This window comes from Stegostoma tigrinum, chromosome 20 (genome assembly GCF_030684315.1).
Source record: "Stegostoma tigrinum isolate sSteTig4 chromosome 20, sSteTig4.hap1, whole genome shotgun sequence".
Lineage (NCBI taxonomy): Eukaryota > Metazoa > Chordata > Chondrichthyes > Orectolobiformes > Stegostomatidae > Stegostoma > Stegostoma tigrinum.
This window is the reverse complement of record NC_081373.1, coordinates 28,861,185-28,878,849: the sequence shown is the minus strand read 5'-3', so window position 1 is coordinate 28,878,849 and position 17,665 is coordinate 28,861,185. Positions and strand designations below refer to the sequence as shown.

At 38.0% G+C, this 17,665-nt stretch overlaps 1 long non-coding RNA gene across 1 annotated transcript; it reads right to left on the bottom strand.

The window, feature by feature from the left end:
• Positions 1 to 709: 709 nt before the first annotated feature.
• On the bottom strand, positions 710 to 16,398 carry LOC132210769 (uncharacterized). Its single transcript, XR_009446954.1, has 3 exons — positions 16,293 to 16,398; positions 7,966 to 8,060; positions 710 to 776 (listed from the first exon to the last, which is right to left on the bottom strand). It is a non-coding gene; the product is annotated as an uncharacterized LOC132210769 (long non-coding RNA).
• Positions 16,399 to 17,665: the final 1,267 nt, after the last annotated feature.

The window sequence follows — 17,665 nt, the reverse complement described above, 5'->3', positions numbered from 1 at the left end:
ACATGCAATGACTCAATACAGATTTTAAATTATTACATTTCCATTTGTATATTCATCATACATCGATTATGGACATTTGCAGACAGAATTATTTATAACAAATGCTAACTACATTATTTCTTATAATAATGGTTTGTCTGTGGCATATTGCATGTTGAACTGAGGAATGCTCTGTTTTTAACAAAGTGAACTTATTAAATCACAACAGCAAACATTCCTCAACTCCAGCAGAGCTGAAATGTACCTATACTTACATATAGTTTAATTTCAATCTTTATTTGTGTAGCCCACATTCAGTAAGGATCCCCACTCTCTTAATGCAATATCTCCCTTCAGTAAAATTGTTCCCTCTCGGGAGGTTTTTAGTTAAGCCTATTGTGAGATATGGCTGATGATCTCTTCTCACCTCCTGCTCTCTTTCTGTCTATCAAATCAAAAGATCTTTTGTGCCACAGCTTTGTGCCCCAATCAATTATTTCTTTCTTCCTTTCTCTGCGCAAGGGTCAGCTTTTGTTCTTTCCAGAATGCATGTTTCAGAGTTCCCTTCCTGGTCATAGGACCACAGCGCTGTAAAATAGACTGATAAGTAAAACCCCAGTGAGAACACATTCTTAACATTTCTTTAGAGGATTGTGACCACCAATAATTGAACATTAGATTTACAGTTTACTTTATTGTCTCATCAATTAGGATATTTCTTTTTACTTACATGAAGTATAATGAAATACAAGTCCTGACACAATTTGGACCCTGTGCTTGCAATCAGCAGCATAAACCTGAGAAAAATTCATAAGTAAATCAAAATAGATAATGGATTAATGTTTGCTTACAATTATCAGGTGTTTAATTTTGGACTCCTGAAAAATGAGAATTAGAACTCCAAAGTGCACTGTGAGAATTGAATCTATGGCCCCAGATTATTATTAGCCTGGGGTTATGGGTTACCAGCGGAGTGACATCTACCAGTGTGCCACTGCCTTACATTGGTAGGGCTAGATTATAGATTAGAAGATACAGGTGTGTCCATTCTGTGAAGCAGCTAAGTAAGCACTGCAACCTATCAGAGTAATGTCTTAGATCTGAAGACAGTGCAACGTTTGAAGCTTGAGAGATTTCACCCTGAAACTCATTTGTTCTTTTTCTTTTTCTGTGTGACCACAAGGACTAAATGTTCTGAGAATTACGCAAAAATAGTCATTGCATTTGTTTTCCTTCAATTGTCACTTCTGCACTTTATTTCATACAATGATGGTGGCCAGTGGGTTGGAGTCTGATTGTTCATTTTTACAACCTGTAAATCCAAATTTAAAATCACTAAGCCTATTACTGCATTATTAGTAGAGCAGTATATTTTACTCCCATGTCTTTGTATATCATCATCTTTTCTTGCTTGAAACTGTGGACAGGTAGACATTTTTGTAAGTGTAGCATTGCTGCCTATAGATTACAGTAACACAAACTAATGATAAACTAACAGTACTGAAACTATGGGGAACTGATAAAAGCATCTCCCAGACAGGAATGCTTACTGAGGTGTGTGCAGTAAGGAGCTTATAGACAGGGGCCAGGGTCAGATTACCAATCCACCTGACATGATGCACGGTCCATGGGCTGTAAAGGCACCAGGCTACCTTTTCTAGCCATGATACTGCTACAGGGTATTAGCACTGCTACAAGGAGTGAAAATACACTTCATCCTGAAACCTGATGCCAATCTAATGGTTATAAATGTGTTTCAGAGATAAAAGAGGCTCCACAAATGTACTTTTCTTGTTTTGTAGTCTTACATCAGCTCTTGATACCACAGAAGTATTGTTAGAATTCTTTTTATTGGCAAAGAATGGTAGCATTTCACGTGAAAATATGCCAGTGATTATTTTAAATCCACTGGAATTTTAATCTGAAACAGCAGTCACCTAGTGTAACCTGGGATTCCATTTGTATTTCAAACATTCATTGAAAGCAAAAGCTGAACCTCTAATTGATGTCAATGAACTTTGTGATTAGGTTAGATTGTTTAATAATTTACATCTTTGGATTTCCTACCATGCACCTATCACTTTATCTAATGTACAGCATTTTTATTGTTTACACTTAAAAAAAACTAAAACCAATTTTGTAAGTTACCTTAAGATTAATATATTTTGCACACTTTGCAAAAAAAAATGATTAAATGATAAAAGTCACCAGAAAATAGAAGTCAATATATGATTCCAAATAAGAGGATAATATTGATTACCATGATATTTCTAACCATTAGATTGTTAAGGACTACTCTGAGCATTCTCACTCTTTCTGAAAATGACTAAAATGTAGAGAAGTTAGATAATAATTAATTAATTCAGGGAAGATACCAAATTTGAAGTGTCAGCAACAGAGCATTTTTTGTCCAACAGCATTGATATAGCAAGGTCAGAAATCACATGACAGCAGGTTATAATCCAACAGGTTTATTTGAAAGCACAAGTGTTCAGAGCGTAGCCCTTTCGTCACCTGGCCTTGTCCACCCCAGTCCAACACCAATATTTGCGCATCATGGATGTAGTAGTCATTGACAGGTAGGAGCTGGAAAGTGAGATGGGACAATCTCAGAGCACATAGAAGCCACACAATTCATAGTTGGGGATACTGCAGGCAGTGTGCATACTTCAAAAATGTCAGTTACCTGGATCCCATGCTGCAATGTTACTTCAAAGTGATAGTTTATTTAAGCATAGACAACCTTTTATTTTGGTTAGCAGCTGTCTGACTCACATACCAACTTCAAACACTGGAAGATCTGCACTCTTTCCTTTTGTAGAATTCATGGTGTACATTCTTTCCCTGTAGGGAAATACTCCACTTTGTTACACCCAGGGAGCTTCTATACAGCTCAGAGGGAACAACCCAAGTTGTGAATTGCACTTTATCTGTTAAACCAAGCCTAGGTAGCCTTCCTGTTGTTTATCCAAAAGGACCACATTCTGTTAGTTCATTGGTCTACATTTAATCCGGTGAAGATTCCTAGCCCCCCGTGACTTAGTCCATTAATAAGTTTATTTGATCATCAGTTATCAATCATGTCTTGGCAATCTTACCTTTGTTGTTTTTTGAGAATAAATTCAATGAATCACTCATCTGCATTTAAACTAATCAAGATGTGCACACCACGTACTCCTACTATTAGGGCGGCACGGTGGCTCAGTGGTTAGCACTGCAGCCTCACAGCACCAGGGACCCGAGTTCGATTCCAGCCTTGGGCGACTGTCTGTGTGGAGTTTGCACATTCTCCCCGTGTCTGCATGGATTTCCTTCAGGTACTCCGCTATCCTCCCACAGCCCAAAGATGTGCAGGTTAGATGAATCGGCCATGCTAAATTGCCTGTAGTGTTCAGGGGTGTGTGGGTTATAGGGTAATGGGTCTGGGTGGGATGCTTCAAGGGGCGGTGTGGACTTGTTGGGCCAAAGAGCCTGTTTCCACACTGTAGGGAATCTGACCTAATTACATCTCCTGTAGAAAGTTGAAAACTGGATAAAATTGATGAACATAAAGTAATGAATGTAAACGAAATGGTAGCCCCATGAGTCTTGTAAGGTTCCATGAATCATGGTCATAATCACAAAAGTAAAATCCATCCTGCTCACTTTACCAGTTTCCAAAACTTTCAATCTGCATAATGCATCAACCAGAACAACCTAAAATACACATAAATCTGTGAGATGCATTTATTTTTATTTTTCCATACCCTTTTTCTTTGTATGTTGGAGCGCTCCTACAATTCTTTGCTCTAAACTGGAACCTACACCATAGTAGCGAAAATTGAAGTTCTGATTGCTCTGTTTGTGTAATGTAGTGGTGAGCATTTTTGCTTTACATATGACAGGGTGGTGCTTCAAAACCAGGCAGAAACATTCCAGTGAATTGCTGGTGATATGGTACAAAATGGATACCTCATTAAGACAATGGCCATACTACTCTGAAAATGCCTGATCTCAGAAAATAAGCCAACTCACACCTGGTCAGTCAGTTGGATGAGAGACTACCTGGGAATAGGTGTTGCAGTCTATGGCCTCTTGTGGTACAGTGGCCATGTTCCTACTTTTCAGCCAGAAGGTCTTTTGCACAAATCCCACTTGTGCTAGAAGTATGTAACACCATCTCTGAACAGGTTGATTAGAAAATATCTACAATATGCTTTTCTGACCTTGCCCGAATTCTCTGAACATAGTGTTTTGCTGCAAAATCACAGAATTGCCTTTCAAATCCAAATATTTTTACCTATTCCTCAATCTCCAAAGGCTTCTATTATTGCTGGCACAAACCTCCATGACCATTTCTGCCATCTCTTTTCTGAACTGTAAGGTTTAGGAGTTTGGTATGATTGCTATCTCTGTCCAGCATCCTACCATTAGAAAAGTGATGCAGTTCATAATCCACCTTATTCCTATTAACTGGTCACTTAAAGCTTTCTAATTATGCACAAGGCACAATGAGCTTTTCAACTTTCCTCGTGAATGGGCCTTTAAGACAGCACCTCGCTATAATAAAATCTACAGATATCAAGGATGCCTTTCTGAGTTTATTACTGTAGTTCAAGTTTTGTTTATCCAGAGCCAATATATTTAATCCTCACTTGAATTTTGACCAGTATTGTTTCATGCCTGTGTGCAGAAGCTAGTATTCTTGGGTGAGACTGGAAGGCTCCAGTACCTTACTGAATGGCAGTGTATTTATTTCAACCAGTTTAATCACAATGCCTAATTAGTCTTCATCTGATAGTCTGCTGTCCAACTGTGGGGTTTATAGCTGCTGGGCAAAAGTGTATCAGACAGTTTCAGTCAAAAAAGCTAAGTACTGGTCAAATTCTTTTTTAAAAATCATTGATCCGTGACAGAAAGGGAAGGAGATCCTTACCATTAAAGATGGATTGGCCCAATGGCTTGAAGCATCAATGTGAGCAAAAAGAAACAAATTGTGTTTCCTTTACATTTAACATTGGAGTTTAGCTCAGACCAGGTTTGTTGATGCACTACGACCCATGGAAAGCTTAATATCAATTACGGTTATTGCCTACACAAGTATTAGAAATCAAATATCTGGGATCAACAAATACAGGGAATTTTTAGACCTTTTGTAAGAAGTGACAACCTGATTTTCAGTTTTCTTTATTTCTCTTGCATAGTTCTGTAAATGCAGTAACGCACAATGCAGTTCATTCCAACCACAACAATGCTGAGGGTTCTTATGCTGTACAACACTGGCATAATTGCAACAATAATCCGAAAAAAAGTTAGCCATTTGTGCTCATTAATGTTTATGTTAAAGTTAAAAAGACTTGCTTGTGAAGTTTGTGCATCTGAATATCTGCTGATTAATTCTTAATTGTACAGCATTGGGCTCAACTGTGACCCCACTCATGATGAAGCACACTACAAGTAGGCCTCTTATGTCATATTTGTAGTGACTTGACCTCTGGGCTGGAAGACCTAGCATGAGATCCAAGCTGCTCTGGAAGTGTGTCAGAATATGTCTGAACAAGTTGATTTTGATTAAAAATATCCAAAAGTGGCTGCAATGGATTTGAGGAAGAAAAATATCCATTTCAAGGGGTTCAGACAGGCTACTGTCATCTGTGCTTCTTACTGCAGCAATAATCAGTCTCATTGTGAACGGAATGGAGCACATTCCAAGGAGGTGAATGATAAATACAACAGTTTCTAAAAAAATTGTGATCCTGCTAAAAGTAAAGTATACGTACTCAACAATGTGTTTTTCTTACATTATATGTGCAGTTCTCAACCTGCCTCAGGAGAAAGTACCCTGGTCAATCAGATTTTAATTTTAGGATGAGGTTGTTTATGGGAGTTGGGCCTACTGTCCACAGAAAATGTTTAGAAGTAACTAGATGGGCTGATGATATGGACATGGGCTGTGAGAAAGGCCAGCCTCTATGCTCCACCACTTTGTCCCAAATGCAATTTTTAAAAAAGCAATGAAATAAAACATAACTATCTTTCAGCCCTTTCACCTCACAACCTGTCACTCTACCACAAACTCTCCTTGCACTATCCATGTCAACTCATGCCACCTTGTGTTCCCAACCCACACCATTGCCCCTCATACTCTCCATGCCATATCCTTCATCACCTCTCTTATTTCCTCCATGCCAACTTATCCTGTATCTATTATGGGCAGAACTCAGGATCTGTTCAACTCATGATTAAATAAGATAAAGTTCTCTGTATTTATTGATGAATTTGTTGTGATTAAAAAGAAATATTCTCACTAACAACATCCCACTGTCTATAATTAGCTTCCTTCAACTAATTAATTCCTTATTGAATACTGCTGGCATTCACAGCATTATCTTAAAGATTATATAAGCACATGGAGCTATAACAGAAATTGTGACATGACAGGCATCTCACAGTCATGATGATATGATGTGAATACAATTATATATCACAAATCCCTAATTATCTCCTCAGGCTTATAACAACATGTATAGTGAAACAGCAAGCTCTGATTTTTCTTCACGTTGACAACAATTTTTCCATACATTTAAATGTCTCAACAGCTCGGGACCTCTTTGACAGTTCTCTGACTGACTGATAATCCCAGCAAGTTTGACAGTTCCAATTAGGTATTCCACTTTTTACATGTATTCATGCTTTTTTTTTAAACAATCCCAAAGGGCAAGTGACCTTTTCTAAAGGGGACCTTACTTCTTCCAAAGGTGTCCCTGGATCTATGAAAAAGAATGCCTCATCTCTTCAAAAAACATGGTGATGTAAGCCTTCTTCTGCAGACTAGTGAGTGTGGATTAGGGCAGTATGATGTAGCTGGCCATATGAAATAACAAGGAAACTGTCAGAGAAAATACTGGGCAAGTGGGCATGCTGTCCTCTTGAGAGAGGGCAGCAGTGTCCTCTCCTGTAGCCAGAGATAATGGGAACTGCAGATGCTGGAGAATCCAAGATAACAAAGTGTGGGGCTGGATGAACACAGCAGGCCAAGCAGCATCTCAGGAGCACAAAAGCTGACGTTTCGGGCCTAGACACTTTTCTGATGAAGGGTTTAGGCCTGAAATGTCAGCTTTTGTGCTCCTGAGATGCTGCTTGGCCTGCTGTGCTCATCCAGCCCCACACTTTGTTATCTTCTCTCCTGTAGCATTATTGTTAAAAATCCTGGGAAGTATCACAGGACACTGAAGCATGAACATTGAGTTCAACAACTCCAGATCATGAACACTGTCCTCTAATTTGATTTTGTCTCCTTTGCTCCCTCCAGGCCTTGTTTGTATCAGTTTACTATTACCAGACCTAATTTATATACTCCTATTCACACCTATCATTAATATATTTTTAACTCAATCCCTCTTTTAGTATCATTTGTCTCCCTTCGTCTTTTGCTCTGGGCCTCCTCTGTTCCACTCACTCTTCTTCCCTGTTTGTCAATTGCAATAAACATCTTTCAATTCCAAAGAAAAGTCACTTGACTTGAAACATTAACCTTGTTTCTCTCTCCAGATGCTGCCAGACCTGCTGAGTATATCCAACACTCTCTGTTCTTTTAGATTTCTAACATCTGCGGTATTTTGCCCTTATTTGAACCGTTGAGTGGAAGCACACTTCAGTAAGAAGCACAAGATTATGAACACTTGGGATCAATTCAAAGTAGACCGTACTACTTAACTGTCCTCTGTTAAAGGGATGATGCAGTTTTACTGGAACTGTTGCTGAAAGTCATTGCAAAAGTAAATTTGGCTTGGAAAACATGCAAAAATGTCACAGCATTGTGCAAGAGCAGGCTCCAGGAGTTTTCTTGACTGAATTGGAAGTCTTGGTGTAAGAGATGGAAAGCAGAAGAGTGATGCCATCTATCCATATGGTGCAATAAATAAAGCAACACAGTTCCACCATCATCACTCACTACCAACAATCTCTGTTATTGACAACTTTCATAGCCTCACCTTACACACTTACCATTGCTGCAAACTCCGCATCCATATTTCATAACATGGGAGCAGCTACATCTCCCAGATGCATTCGCTGGTATTCTTTTTATTCTTCCTTTTCCCCTATAGGACAAGGTGGCACATAATTGGAAGCAATAGACATTAACCAGATGGAGGGGATAGACATGATTCTGAATCCATAGAAGAATGCTCATCACCATCATTTGGGTCACCATGACTGAGCCCATGGCCAGCAGCATGGATGACAGTAACCTCATATCTAAAACCCCCTGTCACACTCCACTTCCCCTTTTTCACACAATCTCCTCTAATTTACAAGCGAAAGATGATGCAGTGTGATCCTCCTACTTTCCATCCAAACTCACTTAGAGCTCATATTATGCCTTTCTCATTTCAGATATCCAAAATGCAAAACTTGGTTAGTTTGAAGAGAATAAAATGGCAGAACAGTGGAGAGTGATGAGGAATAAACATTGTCATTCTTTCCCACAGCTCAGATACTAATAATTGCTTTACTTTAGAGAATATTTTAGAGATATTTTATGTTTGTAGCGAGACACTAAGCACAAATGACCAGTAGCCAGGAGCAAAGAGTATCACAGGTGCTGATTCACTGTGAGCTCATACATAAACTGTGTTGCAGAGGATTCAGCCTAAGGGAAAAGGCTGACGGGTTTGTACAATGAAATGCTTGGTGCATTGGCAGGTTTTCAAAAAGTCTGCAACCAACATGGTCCAGGCCTTCGCAAAAGAATTTGGAGTTCATTCTTCCAGCATGAAAGAAGCAATATGCCAGACTGCAGCTTTAGAAGTGTAAATTCAAATTGTTGATCTGTGTCATGTCAGTGTGTGTATATGTGCCTGTGTGTGGAACTACCTGTCTGAGAGTGCCTACAGGCAGCAAATATGGTCAAATGGTAGAAAAATAGTGAAAGGGCAAAATTATGGACTCTTTTGGACTTTTTTCTTCAGTACATGTAGTATTCAGCACAATGTAAAAGAAATAATGGCACCATCAGGAGGTTACAAGGAGATCAAAGCAGGGAATTAAATTTCACGAATATGTGACTTGTAGAAAGGTAAAGCAGGAAGGAGAGGGTGATGGAGTCGCTTTGTTAGTATGAGATGGAATAAGTACATTAACAAAAAATGATATTGGATCAGAAGGTATTTAATCCAATGGGCTGGAGATAAGATACAAGAAAGGGAAGAAGATTCTGTTGGGAGTAGATTATAAACCTCTTAACAGTAACAATATTGCAGGGCAGAAAATAAAACAGAAAAAAACGAGTGCATGTAAAATAGGTAGTACATTTATAATGGTTGACTTTAATTTTCATATAGATTGAGAGAATTAAATTGGCAGAGGTAGCCAGGAGGAAGAATTCATAGTGTGTATTCAAGACATTTTCTAGAACAATATATTGTGGGTTCAACCAGGATTCAGGCTGTAGGATCTGATTATGTGTAATGAAGCAGTTTTAATAAATGAACTAAGAGTAAAAGATCCACTAGGAAAAGATGACTGATACATGGTAGAAGTTGGCATTCAGTTTGAGAGTGCGAAACATGGTTAGAAACAATTGTGGTAAGCTTAAAAATGTAAATAAGGGTTATTACAAAGGAATGACAAAGAGCTGGCTGGAGTGGACTGGGAAAGCAGTTTAGCAGAAAAGACAATTACAAACTTTTAAGAAAATTTTTCATGACACAGATGAAGGTATCTCATGTAAGGAAGAGGATTCTCAAAGGGGATAAACTGACCATAGTTAACCAAGGATGTTAAGGATAGCATCCAGCTGAAAGAACAGAATATGCAATGTGACAAAGATTAGTGGGAAGAGGGAGGATGGAAAGCTTCTTTTTAAAAAAATGACAAAAGGTGATGCAAAGGAAGAAAATAATTTTTGAGGGTAAACCTGCAAGTAATATCAAGATGGACAGCAAGTGAGAAAGGCAAAAGTCCCTTAGAGAGTAAAGATGGGGTAATAATAATGGGACCTAGGAAATGACAGAGGAGTTATATAAGTACTTCGCATTCCAAAAAGAATTAAATAATTAAAGGCAAGATGTGGTGAAGAAATAGATATAATAGCTATTAGCAGTGGAAAGGTACTAAGGAAGCGAATGCAGCTAAAGACCAGTAAGTCTCCTGGACCCGGTGGGTTGCATTCTAGACTATTAAAGGAAGTAGCCTCAAAGATCATGATTGCACTGGAATGTAATCTTCCAAATACCCTTCGATTCAAGATAGGTCCCGGAGGTTTGAAAACTGCAATTTAAAACATTTATTCAAAAAGGGAAATACATTTTAAAAACAGGCAACTATGGGCCAGTTAGTTTAACATGAGTAATTGGAAAAAAATATTAGGTTCTATTAGAAAGGATGCAATAGCAGAGCATTTAGAAATACATAATAGACAACCAAGCAGAGTTGGTGTGGCTTCATAAAAGGGAAATTATGCCTGACAAATTTATTAGTGTTATTTGAGGACGAAACAAGCAGCATGGAGCCCACAGACCTGCAGTGTTGTGGGTAGGTTAGTATGAATAGATGTCTGGCTGACTAATAAAAGACAGAAAGTTGGCATAAGAGTGACATTTTTAGGATAGCAACCAGGAATGCCTCAAGGATCAGTGCTGGGACTTGCGACATGTATTAATAACTTGGGCATAGGAAGTGAATGCACTATCACCAAGTTTGCAGATGACCCAAACGCAAGTAGGAAGATGAATGGTGTAGAGATGGATGAACACAGCAGGCCAAGCAGCATCAGAGGAGCAGGAAAGCTGACATTTTGGGTATGGACTCTTCTTCAGGAATGGGGGAGGGGAAGGGAATTCTGAAATAAATAAAGAGAGAGGGGGAGGTGGATGGAAGATGGATAAAGGAGCAAATAGGTGGAGAGGAGACAGGCAGGTCAAAGAGGCATGGATGGAGCCATTAATTGTGAGTGTAGGTGGGGAGTTAGGGTGGGTATAGGTCAGTCCAGTTCCCACTATCTCCAAGAAGATGAATGGTGAGGATAACTCAACGAGTCTTTAGATGGGTAGAAACAAGTAATTGGGTTGGCAACAACTTGGCACATGGAAGATAATGCAAGAAAATGTGAGGTTATGCATTTAGGCAGGAAGACTAGAGAAAGTGAGTGTTATTTAAATCAGGGAAGACTGCAGAAAGTTACAATGCAGAAGAATTTAAGGTGCTGGTGCATTAATCACAAAAAGAGCATGTACATTCAGCAGGTAATAGGAAAGTAATTTGGAATGTTGGCCTTTTGATTCAAAGGGAATACTATATAAAAATAGGTGAGTCTTGCAAAAATAATACAAGGCATTAGTGAGAACATAACCAGGGAACAGTGAACACTTTGTGTCCTCATATCTGAGGCATTGGAGGCAGTCCAGAGAAGATTCACCGGATTGATTCTGGTATGGGAGCATTTTCTTGTGAGGAGAGATTATGCAGGTTGGACCTGTACTCTCTGAAGTTTAGAAAATTGATGAGCAATCTTATTGAATCATATGAGAATCAAGGAGCTTCGAGAGGACAGATGCTGAGAGAAAAACAAAGATAGTATTTCAACCTAGTATGGCTCTTCTTCACAACTCCAAAGTTTCAAAGAAAAGTCATATAGGACTCAAAACATTAACTCTGTTTTTTTCTCCACATATTCTGCCAGACCTGCTATGTTTCTCCAACCCTTTTTGTTTTTATTTCAGATTTCCAGTATACATAATACATTTGCATTAATTATGTGCAGATTGGTTGTTGAGTTGAGAACCAAAGGGAATAATCTGAGCGTAATGGATTCCCTAATTAAGGCAGCGATAAGGAGGAGTTTCTTCTCTCAGAGGTTGGTCAATCTGTGGAATTCTTCACCACAGAACGATGTGAGATTCATTTGAGTGCTTTTAATCATTTAGGGGATCAAGGGTTGAGGAGAAAAGGGGAGGAAAACAGACTTGAGAATTATCAGATCAGCCATGACCTCATTGAATGGCTGAGCAGACTCAATGGGCTGAATGATCCAACTTCTACATCTTATGGTTTTATCACAGAAATCAGTCAGCAACTAATCTGTAAATAGTTGGTGAGCTCTTTAAATAACCCTCGAACTATGTTCAACACTATAAGGTTAAGAAAGGACATTATGTCTATCATTGAGCTCCAAAATTGCAGTGCTGCTATTAAAATAGTATAACACATTGCAATTGAAGTGTGTGTGCACTTGGAAGCCAACAGTACTCTGAGTGCGAAGAAATTAATATTTATCAAACTGAATTTTGTGGACCACAACTACTGCTAAGTCGATGTTTTCTTAGCTATGTGCAGCCTGCTTGTTTCAATACATGGTACCTTTTTTTAATTCTGCCATGGTGCTCATATGCTTCCTTAAATGGTACATCCTCTCCATGTGTTGTGTGAAATCTTCACAATTGCTGCAGCACGATGTGTGTGCAACTTACCACATGAAGTTTTTAAAAATGGTTTTGAATTTAAGTCCTCATTTATCAAGTTACCAAAACAACTGAAACAAATCTTGAAACGATATGTACTACGACAATTAAATTGAAAGAAGCTTAGTTCACCATTTCTTTGGCAAGTTATTCTTCTCAACATTTATCAACTTCCTTCAGCTCTTAGCTATTTGTGGCCATAACCTTCATTTATCTTTCAGCTCAAAATCTGAATCACTATGTATCATTTTCTGTGCTTTGTGATAGAATCATGAAAATCTTACTCCATTCAATTTTTTGAAAGCACAGTTTCTTCATTTTGTGTCATAAGTCCGAACAACATTACATATCATCTTTTACCTTCTGATAGTCTTGGTCTCGATATCTGTTCTCAACTCAAGCAGAACTTTTACATCTGCTCCGTTCTTAAAGTTACGATTTTAATTTCCTCTCTGACTGTTCATATCACACAATCGCAGAATTGTTACAGCACAGAAAGAGGCCAGTCAGCTCATTGTGCCTGTACCAGTTCCATTACCTTGTACCAATCTCCTCCCCATCGCTCAGATCCCTGCTCACCATTTCTATCCAAATAATTATTCAAAGCTCTCCTGAGCACACACATACATGACTAAGCTCTTCCAGCACTGCTTTTACTTCTGGATAGTATATTTGTGTATAATGGCATGGACATCTTGATTTATCGATTCTAGTCACCACTATTTCACTTTGTCACAATCTTTGCTTCCAATAGTGTTATTGTCTTTACTCTTTTATTCCTCCTGATCACTAAAAATGTGCCTTTGTTTAATTCTGTCCTCTGACCTTAACCTAAATTTCTAACTGCACTGCGCACACACGCTACCACTCCTCACTCTCCCCCACTGTAACCCTATTGTGTAATGGTGTCAGGATCTGAAAAATTTGCGCTAAGGAATGCATTATGGCCCACCTGATACGATCATATGGACTTGGGTGGGGAACAGCTTAAGGTTTTGAAGGAATAACATCAAGTCCTTGCTACTCAATTAGATAGTCAGCAGCTGAAAGAGTTGAACATTTGAGAGTCCTGTAGCAGAGAAGTTAGTGGAAAAATGTAACAAGAGAATCTATAGTTGATGGCAAGAAAAAAATTGGACCTAGTAAGAGATGCACAGCAGTGAGATAGAAACTCCGTGGAGTTGTCACATCTAGATAATTACAGTTTGCATCAGATGTTAATGATCAATAGCTGAAGTTCAGCCCGAGTGAGCAGACATTGGAAACTCCAAAAATATAGTTGAAATCCCTGCCGGGCAAGGAAAAATTGTTTTAAAAAGTACAGTCCATGGGCTGAAAAAGCTAGATGTAAGAGAATTACTTATACCTCAGATCATGTATCAGCACCAGAACGAACAGGCATCATGAGGCACAGTTACAATAAGAGAGTTGCAAAGGCCGAGGCAGCGACTGATAAATAAGGTTGCAGACCCAAGAATATTGCAAAGCCGTAAAGCAGTAAAGGGAAAATTAGAAGACCGAACAGGCAATGTCTGATGGGAGAAGCAAGTTAGGAAATTGTTGAGGTCACAGAAAAGATGAGAGATTCATTGTTTGAACTGCAATAAAGGTGGGAAGCACTTAATTTGACTGACTCATTCAGGAAAGAAATCATAAAGCAACATGAATTATTATTTACAGTTGCAGATGGTGGGAATCATCCAGAGAAAAGGGAAATATTTCATCTTACGTAACAGCTCATTCAGTAAATCAAATGAGCGAATAGGAATTGTTGTGAAAGTCACAGGCAATGGGATTCACTCAGGAAAGCCATTAAGGAAATGAGAATCATTTATTCACCTTGCAAGTTTTATCTAAAGAAGCCACCAAAAATGTGGCAATCATCACTTTATTTTGCAAAAAGCAGGAAGCCTTCATTTGGCAGCACAAGCATGGAAGATGCACCTTGGAAAGCAGTATACAGTATACTACAGAATCAGAAGTAAGAAAATTAAATATTCACATTAGGAAGACATGGCAGTGATTTAATATTGCCAGGAACGCCAAATATAAGCCAAATAGAACAGAGAACTGGGAATCTTCGAGAAAACAATGCTTAAGTAACAGACTTTCTTCCAAACTAAATCAGAAACAGAGTAAATGAAAGTTTCTTTTTGTTTTTTGCGGGGCACTATATCTGATAGTATGGTATTATAGTTCATCAAGGAGTGAAAAAAAAAGCTTCAAAAGAATAGTTGCAGAGAAGATATTTCCTCTTATGGGTAATCTAGGTGTACAGCAAACACTTTAAAAATAAGGAATCTCCCATTTAGGATGCAGATAAAGAGGAATCTTCTTTCTACAGGGTTGTTCATCTTTAAAGTTTTCTTCCACAGCCCTCAGCAGAGGCTGAGAAATTGGGTGTATTCAGGTCATGCCAGGCAGTGTTTTTGATCTGCAAGTGAGTTAAGCGTTGTGGGGCAGGCAGGCAGGAATGTGGAGTTAAGACCACAATCAGCAGAATTGATGGGCACAATGAGTTACACTTATTCTTTTTTCTTATGATTACGTGAATGTGCTCCTATTGAGTTTGCTTGAAGATTGATAATACTTCTGCATTGGTTCAAAATGGCTGCAGTTCCAATTTCACCTTTACTAATTAATTTGAAAAATGATAAATCAGTTATCCTTATGCCAAGAAAACTCAGTTCATGGATCTGATTAACAGCTTTATAAAGATGGATACTTCTTTCATCCAAAGTAAACTTTGCTGTTGGACAGGAATTATTTGGAAATTTATAAATGAGGTTACTATAACCATAACCAAAGCGTTTCTGCCCATGGAAGATATTATTGAACATTGTCGTCAGTACCATCAAGCTAACATTTTACTTAGAAATTTTCCTGAATTAATATTATCCCCCACTGTCTAAGGGAGGAACACTGTATGTCAAATAGCTTTGCTATCCCTCTTCTAGAACTGACAGTCTTCCCTTGCCAAGTGAATGGGTGAATTCAGAGATCATAACAGGCATGTCATTTGAACCCTGAATGCTAAAATTGTATTAAAACAATATTCATTGCATAGGTGATGCAGATTCACCACCCTGTTGTTAAAATATCAGATATTTTCGGACAATTTCTTTGATGACCCAATGGAAGTGTTTGGGCCTGAACTAGTTGAGAAGTTACGGTACCAGAATGATTATGTTAATGACTGAATTTTGAAGCTAGAGGTGTGAAAAGTCAAAAATAAACATTTTAATCTTATTCATGGTCTCCAATGCTTAGACATTCATTAAAATGATTATTAAATATACATTAAATTTGAAAAATCTGATTGTCAAAAGAGTCAGAAATGATCTGAATAAAACCTTTCTCATGTTATGAATCGTTATAATTTGGAATAAACTGATTGATACAGTGGTCGAACAATTTGAATAATAGCTTTTAAAAGGTAACTGGATTTTAAAAAAAGGAGAAAAAAAATCACGGATATAAGGAAATCTCCAGGAAATGAATCTACCTTGTATGTCAAAAGGACATTTGATACGTAGAATGGTGTCCTTCCATGTTGTGCTATTCGCTACCTTTGATTCATAGGCAAGCAACAGCAAAAATCCCTCACAAAACATAAAATGAATCTTTGAGACAAAAAAGGGTTCTTTTTTTGTTCAAAAGTTCATAGCTGTGGAATATTCCATTTTCAACTGGACAAACAAGACTAATTTCAATGCAGGTACTATGCAAACAAAAAGGAAAACAGCTCACTACAGGCTATTTCTTGCAATTCTTGGTTTACTTGCATGCATGGTGGTTAATAAATAACATCTGCCACCGTCACTGGATAAATTTAATTTCAGCTATTTAAATATATTCCTTGAATTTACTCACCAAATTCAGACAGACTATTCAGATCAAAGAGACACCCTGTATTTCAACAAATGCACAGAGTAGCTGCTAGTAGTTGATGGTGACACCAAGGGGATAATTCTATAAGAGAACATTTTGATCCTATTTGTGATTCAAATACATCGCAGGTTATTTTAGAACCCCTTTTATCCGTGGGTCCATTGTTGTGGCCTGAAAAAAAGCATAGCAACCATGTGGAGTTACTGGCTGTAACCATGGTGCTCTCTTGGCTATTACTACCACAATTCTATCAGAACACATTAAATGGAATACATAATAGAAATAAAACAGAGGGGAGTTATACGTAAACTGTTGCCCACTTACATGGTGGGCCCTGTTCCATTTGCATGATTATTTCTAATTTAAAACTCATTTGGACATTTTTATTATGAATGGGTGACTGTAACGAGTTAGTTGTCCTGTTGTTGACATATTGAAAGTAAGAAATAATTTAAGTCATGAAACATTTCACCAACTGTTTCTGGTAAAAGTCAGGAACTGAAACTTTATTAAAAATACTTCTTAGGGTGATTTGATTTTAACTTGAGGTTTGTTGGTTCCATAAATGATTGTTGGTAAAGTATACACTATGGAAAAACTTTAAAAAGAGAGTGGTGTTAATGTGGAGCTTCTGTCATAAGGAATGGTTAAAGCAAATAACATTGGCACGATTAAGGAGAAGCTTGGTGTATACAAGAAGGAATAGAAGGTGGAGAAATATGCTGGGGTCAGGGTGGAAGTAAATAATTAGAGTATAAAACAAGGGTATATGAATTTGGTGAAGCAGCGCACAATGGAATAGCCATTGATCATTTCAAGAAACGTATGCATCACAAAAGGGAAAGCAGGTAAATAAATTTTATTTTAGAATAGAAGTCAAGCTATTCTTAATAGCCACTTAATCAATAAAAAAACAGAGCCAATTATAATTTTGGAAAGATCTTTACATTTATCCTGTCAATTATTAATATATGAAAGTTATAGTGCAATGCGAAAAAAAGTTAAATTTTAAAATAGCTATTTGAGCTAGCCAACTCCTGATAAAATCATGTCTGTTAACTTATATAGCCTACCCTGTGCCAAAAACCTAATGCAGTCCTACGCAGCATAATGCGAAGTCTGGTTTTTTTCTAATTTCAAATCCTTCCTTTCCTCTTGCTCTAACCATATTAAGTCTTTCCGAGAGCAAGCACATCTACTCAATGCCCCGTTCTCTTGCTTTCCAGGAGCCTACTTTCTCTCACATTTCAACTCCTGTACAGGAATTGCTACTGTGAAGAGAGACGATCAGAAAATACAGCAGAGGAGTCTAACCTAGTGGAGAAAACAGCTACGTCGTGTAAGACAGCTTGACA